Consider the following 7,028-nt stretch of genomic DNA (forward strand, 5'->3'; position numbering starts at 1 on the left):
AGCCACCAACCCATCCATCCATCTGAGTTTCATGTAAGAGTTTATTTGACAAAGAGATTCTCCTGGAAAAATCATTAAAAATGACAATTTGAAAATTACTGAATATTGGGTCCAAACTGGAGGAGCCCCTGAGGGTGGGGTGTTGTGACTGCTTCCCACCTCCTGGGTCATGCTCAGAGCAGTTTCTGTGGGTGAGGGTGAGGAAGAGTTGGCAGCAATCAGAGGAAGAATATTTTAAGACAAGTCAAACACGACAGCCCACAGCTCATGTGTGTAGAGAGACGCTGTACAGGAAAGCGCAGGTGGTTTGGAATCCGGCTTCCTCCTTCCTCCCCTCCTCCTATCTCCCGATCGCTTCCCAGGAAGGCAGAGTCCTTTGGGGAAGACTCGAATAATGAGACTTTAGAGGGCAGGACTCAGGTGAGAGACAGAGACAAAGGAAGGCTGATCACAGCTCGATAAGGGCAAACCCTTTCCAACCATCCTGTCTTCCTAAAATTGGACAGTCGCCGAGTGACGCAGGGAGCTGTTCGTCCTGGGAGAGTTGGGGCAGAGGCTGCGGATCAGGGACGGTGTAGGGGTGCCTGACTGGGTGGCAGCGTGTCCTAGATGGCTGAGCCTGCACCCTGATCCCGCTGTGGGACCCCTGAGGCCCCGAGAAGCGCAGAGCGTGGCCCCAGCTCATGCAGCGAGCGGGGGCAGCGGGCACAGATTCGAGCAGTACCAGGACTCTCAGACCTGTGCCTCTAGCTTGAGGCTTTCCCAAGTGCACTCAGTCCTACCCCACATCCCCCCTCAAAGCCAGCGTTAAAGAAGGAGGAACGTTCTTTCTGTGCCCTTCTCACTGCAGGGCTTGCTGGATTGTTTAACACGCTTGTCACGAAGGCTTGTGACCTCCAAATTTGAGGCGGGCCATTTATTGGGGCTGGAGGTGGGGGTGCAATGGGGGAGGGGTCTTCCCACTTTCTGCTGGGCCCGAAGGCTCTGTTTGGATCTGGACTTACTCCCCAAACAATTAGTTTACCACGTTCTTGTTCATATAGAACATTCCCACAAGTGAGCTCAGGGAATACCAACACTGAGCCATTTCACAGATGAGGATGGGGAGCTCAGAGAGCTTGGACTGAGAGCAGGTTGGGGTGCTGGAAGGTGCCCAGACTTACAAGGCACCAACTTCCCCTGAAGGAGGGGAGGACAACCACACAGAGAACTGCATAACCAAGAGCGTGGTGAAGGCCAGAGAAGGGTGTAGACAAAGTGCTATCAGAATCAAGCAAAAGAAGAAAAGAAGAGAAATGGAAGGTACTCACGGCGTAAGCGGCATTTAAACTCAGCCTTGAGGGGACAGGACTTTGGCCATGCAGGGATTCAGGATGAGGAAGAGCACTTAGAGTGGAAAACACTAGAAAGACAGCGAGTGTGGTTGGATGTGGGAGGCGTAAACGGTCCAATCTGGTTGGAACCTGAGACTCATTAGGAGAGTGGGGGACGGTGCCTGGGCGCCGCGGGGCGCTGAGGACCCCGGACACATGGCGCGGCTCAAGGAAGGGGTCCCGTGCTCGCTCCACGGCTCCCCCTTCTCATGCTGCGAGGGGATGAGTCTGGCACTGGGCTCTGACCCCTGGAGTCGCAGCGCCCACAATCCCACCTAGCAACCGTCCTGCCGCAGGAAGGTCACAGCGTCCTTGGGCCTCAACTTCCTGCTCTAAGAGAGCTATCATCATCCCTCTGCCGCGTCCTGAGGGCAGACACGAGGATTGAACGATCATGGATCCGAAGACGCCCTGTGAACTCGAGAGTGCTGTGCACGTGGACAGCGTTGCTTCTATCGCCCCAGCCCAGGAGCGCTCCACAGGTAGGGCCACCAGCACCACCTGGGCGCTCGGTGAAAATGGACTTTGTGGCCTCACATGTCTAGTCATGATTTTATCCTGTGAAAAATTAGCCACAAGCCAAAAGTTGGGACTGCACTTGCCCTTCTCCTATCAATAACAAGAAGATTGTTATATCCCAATATACACATGTAATTTAAAACCAATTTTCAGATGAGCTGCACAGGACTATGACTCTGGGGAAAAGGCAGACAAACCAGGTGAGCCCTCTAATCACCTTGGCGTTCGCCCTGGAGAAGATTGCAGTGCAGGGACAGGGAACCAGAGCGGAGCAGGATAGTCTCAGAGTTGAGGACACAGCATCGAGTTTGGGGAGACTAACGGGGCTGGAATTTAGAGGGCAGAGCACCAGGGAAGAGAGAGTTATGCAAAGAAAAGGCTCCAAAAACCCGCAGAGAGCCCTCCTTGAATCTGTTGCTGAAATTCCACATGCTGATTAATAATGGGGACTGTAGCTGAGCCATTGTCCGGGTTCACACAAGTCCAGAAGAGGTTAGAGTTCTGACCAGCCGGAGTGAAGGGACCTTGACGGCACTCAATCAGATGACAGAGAAGCACATCTTAGACGCAGGGACAAAGTAGCCCTAGAGTAGCAATTACTCTAGAATTACTCTAGCAATTACCCTGCAAAAGTTTAAAAACAAGTCTTGAAAGGATGAAGCTGATCCACAAGTAACTTAACTGCCTGCGATACTCTTTAAAGGATAACAACAAAATTCAACACTGGACAAAGTTACAAATGTCCAGCACAGAATAAAATCATGACTAGACAGGTGAAGCAAGAAAATGAGACCCCAAAGGAGGAGAGAACATAAACATAATGAGGAGAGAATTGGAAGATATTTAAAAAACAACTAAATGGAATTTGTAGAGGTGAAACTAGCCAAACTAAAGCACAGGGAGAAAAAAAGAAAAGAAAAAGAATAAAGACTCAATGACCTGTGAAGCAACAGTAACAAATTTAGATAGTTTCTTTTGCTATATCTTTAAGTTTACTGATTTTTTTATTCAGCAGTGTATATCTGATATTAATTCCATCCAGTGAAAATTTCATTTCATAACACTCTGCAGGGCCAAGGCAGGAGGATCACTTGAGCTCAGGAGTTCAAGACCAGCTTGAGCAAGACCCGTCTCTACTAAAAACAGAAAAATTAGCCGGGCATGTTGGCGCACACCTGTAGTCCCAGCTACTCGGGAGGCTGAGGCAGCAGGATTGCTTGAGCCCAGGAGTTTGAGGTTGTGAGCTAGGCTGGCGCCACGGCACTCTAGCCCGGGGCAACAAAGTGAGACTGTCTAAAAAAAAAAAAAATCATTTCAGATATTGTATTCTCACCTCTAGAAGTTCCATTAAGTTCTTTTTCATATCTTTTATTTTTCTTCTCATTGTGTTGATATATGTCTTTAAATCCTTAACATATTTAGGACAGCTATTTTAAAATCTCGTCTGCTAATCCTGCCTCTCTGTCATTTCACATTGTGTTTCTGTTAATTATTTTTCCCCTTGTTTCAAGTCACAACATAGATAGGAAAGATCAGACTTCTTGCCAGAAAGCGCAAGCCAGGCGGCACTGGGACACTATTTTTAAGGGCTGAAAGGAAATAAAAGTCAACCTAGAATTCAATATCCAGAAAAAGGAAACTTCAACAATTAAGGAGAAATAAGTACTTTTTTTCAGACAAACAAAAACTGACAGAATTTGTCACCAACAGACCTGACTATGAGAAATGTTAAGGAAAGTTCTTCAGGTGGGAAAAAAATGATACCAAATGGAAACTTGGATCTACAAAAAAAAAAAAAAGTGACAGAAATGGGATATATGTGCGTAAAGATAAAAGATCTTTTTTCAACTTTTAAATTTCTTCTAAAAAAGATAACTGACTCTTTAGGGCAAAAAATGGTAACAATGCATTTGGGCTCATACGTAAAAATAAATCTGGCAGTAACAGCTCGGAGGCGGTGGGCGGCACGAGCCGTGGTGACGTCTCTCCACTCTGTGGGGCGTCATAATGTTACTCGAAAGTGGAAAGCGAGACGATAACAACAAACATTGTCAACCCTACAGCACCACTAAACAAATAAACAGACGGTGCCAACAGGCCAGCAGCCGGGAGAAAACGCAACGCCAGGCAATACTCGCTCTCCAAGAAGTCAGGAAAAGGGGGCAAAGGACAAGACAGACGAGACAAACGACAAAACATCAAGACGGTAGATTGAAACCCAGCCACACCGACAACTAAACTCAATGTAAGTGATCTACACAGGTCCATTAAAAGATGGATTGTCAGGCTGGATTTTTAAAACGCCAGATCTAACTCAATGTTACCTACAAGAAAAACACTCTAAAGACGCGGATGGGCTAACAGTGAAGGAATGGGGAAAGAAGTCTCGTGCCGGGCTGCTGTTCCGTGGCTGCGTGACAAGGGCCACAGACGCGGTGCCGTGAGCAGCACGCACTGGCTGCCTTGCAGCTGTGGGTGGCGATCCGGCGGGTCTCGCTCGGCCTCAGTGACGGCGTTGGCAGGGCTGCACGCCTTTCTGGAAGCTTCCGGGGAGAAACAGTTGCCTGCCTCTCCCCACTCCCAGAGGCCACCCGCATTTCTGGACCTGCGGCGCTCTCCTCCGTCCCCGCGCAGGCAACAGCGGGTCCAGCTGTCCCCTCCCGCTACTCTGACCGCGTTTCCCATGACCGCAGCCGGGAAAGGCTCCCTGCCTCCAAGGAACCGCGTGATTCTCGGCGCCCCTGGGTAATCCAGGACAATCTTTCCGTCTCAGGTTCCTTAATTTTAATGCCATCTGCAAAGTCCCTTTTGGCATATAAGGTAACATATTCACAGGCTCCTGGAATTAGGATAAGGACGTTTTGAGGAAGCCGTTATTCTGTCTGTCACGCATGCGAACATTAATGAGAAGACTGGGGTGGTTATCAGCGAACGGCGTGTGCAACAGTCATCAAAACAGAACATACACTGGACCATATACAAGTTTCAAAAGTTGCAGTTTAAAAAGATCGAAATCTGGCCGGCGGGGCTTGACGCGCGGGTAGCCGGCAGTGGGAAGCTGTCCCCGGCCGCGGAGGGGACGGTGAGGCACGGTCGCCGGTTGCCAGACCACGCGGAGCGGAGCGGAGCATGCGGCGACTCGCCTTAGCCCTCGGGACACGCGCCCCGACGCCCGCGGTCGCCCTAGGTGCCTGCACGCGCCGGGTCGCGGCCCGCGGCAGACCCGCAGGCCGAGCGGGAAGGCGGAGGGGCCGCCCCGCGCCGTCCACCGTCCACCGGCGCTGCTGGAGCTCCCGGCTGCGTGCCCGCTCTCGGAGAAGCCGCTCAGATATGAAGCCTCAACAAACGAATTGATTAATGAAGAGCTGGGAATAGCCCATCCAATCGTTGATGGGATTCCTAATACGATACCACAGGCAGCTAGGATGACACGTCAAAGTAAGAAGCAAGAAAAAGGGGAGCAGCAATAGATCCTAATTTGAAAAACAACAACAACAACTAAATTTTCTTAATACCATATACCTTTTAAAGCAGGGTGGCGGGTAATAAGTGGAGGAGAAGAATGTTTCTCTCTCTTCCTACGCTGACTGTTCTTACTCCACTGGTCTCTCTAGCAGGACTGTTTTACTCAGCCTCTGTGGAAGACAACGTACCCCGGGGATGCACTAGCACAACAGCCTTTGTTTTTACAGTCTGCTCTTGCCAATAACCATATCAGCGTATGTGTTCTTCCACCTTTGGACTTGGATGGGTATTAAACTCTTCAGGCATAATTAATGCAACCAGAGCCAAGATGGCGCATATTCATGATGTGTCTTGGGCCTCTATCTCTGAAAGCTCAGCGAGGTGGAAATACTGGAGACCCATTTAGTTTGCAGGAAGATGCTTCGCCTGGCTTGTGTCAGGCTTAGGACTATGGGAGGCTCAGGCTGCACAAGCTTCTTTTATCACACTCTTGTCCTGCCCTTGTTTTTTGAAGGTTCTGACTTATAACCGCTGCATCAGAAGAAACGTTTCGACACAAGGTCTTGTCGGAGATTAACACTCCCCAGTCATCATCTGATGACTGTTTCTTAGCCTTTCATCTAAAAGTTGGTCATTTGAAATTTTGTTTGCTTGTATAGCTTCAAGGTATTTGGTGAAGTCACACATTACAGATAACTGAAATAATTCCAAAGGAGCTATGTTGAAATGGTTGTATAGAAATTCATTTGCACTAGTGTGATATAAAACCATACAATAAAATGGAAATTTCATGTACTTACAAAAAAAAAAAAAAAAGATCGAAATCATCTGGAGTATGTTTTCTAACCATAAAGGAATTAAGTTAGAAATCAATAATAGAAAGACTTGGAAGTAAGCAACACACTTTTAAATAACAAGGGAAATTATAAAACATTTTGCATTGAATGAAAATGAAAACAAAATTTGTGGGCTGCAACTAACACAGTGTTTGGTGGGAACTTCAGAGATTTCAGTGCTTCCATAAAAAAGAAGAAAGGTCTAAAATCAATAATCTAAGCTTCCACCTTAAGAAGCTAGTGAAAGAAGAGCAAATGGAAATAAAAGTAGGTAGAAGACAGGAAACAATGAAGGTAAGAGAAACCAATGCAATAGAAAGTGAACAAGCAATAGAGAAAATTTGAAAACACCAAAAAACTGGTTCTTTGAAAATACTATAAAAGTGGTAAATCTATAGCCAGACTGATTTTTTTTTTAAAATACTCAAATTACCAGTATGAAGAATGAAACAGGGGACATCACTACACAGCCTACAGACATTAACAGGTAAATTGGGAAATATGCACAAATTCATGTCAGCAAGTTTGACAACACAGATGAAATGGATACAGTTATTGAAAGACACTGTATTAGCTTCTAATTGCTATGTGATAAATTACCAAACATAGTGACTTCAAACAATACAATTTTATTATCTTGCAGTTCTAGAAGTCAGAAGTCTACAAGGTTTCATCTGACTAAAATAAAGGTATTGGCCGGACTGTGCTCCTTCCGGAGGCTCTAGGGGACAATGTCTCCTCCCTTTTCCAGCTCCCACAGGCCCCTGCTGTGGTGGCTTCCGGCCCCCTGGGCAGTCTGGAGCTGGCACTCTGACCTCGGCTTCTGCCGTCACCT

General features: G+C 47.6%; 1 pseudogene; it reads left to right on the forward strand.

Moving 5' to 3' along the window:
- The first annotated feature begins 5,454 nt into the window (after nucleotides 1-5,454).
- LOC138397499 (phosphatidylinositol N-acetylglucosaminyltransferase subunit Y-like) lies at nucleotides 5,455-5,669 on the forward strand (annotated as a pseudogene).
- The last annotated feature ends 1,359 nt before the right edge of the window (nucleotides 5,670-7,028 follow it).

The sequence above is a fragment of the Eulemur rufifrons genome, chromosome 16 (assembly GCF_041146395.1).
Source record: "Eulemur rufifrons isolate Redbay chromosome 16, OSU_ERuf_1, whole genome shotgun sequence".
NCBI classification, from domain to species: Eukaryota; Metazoa; Chordata; class Mammalia; order Primates; family Lemuridae; genus Eulemur; species Eulemur rufifrons.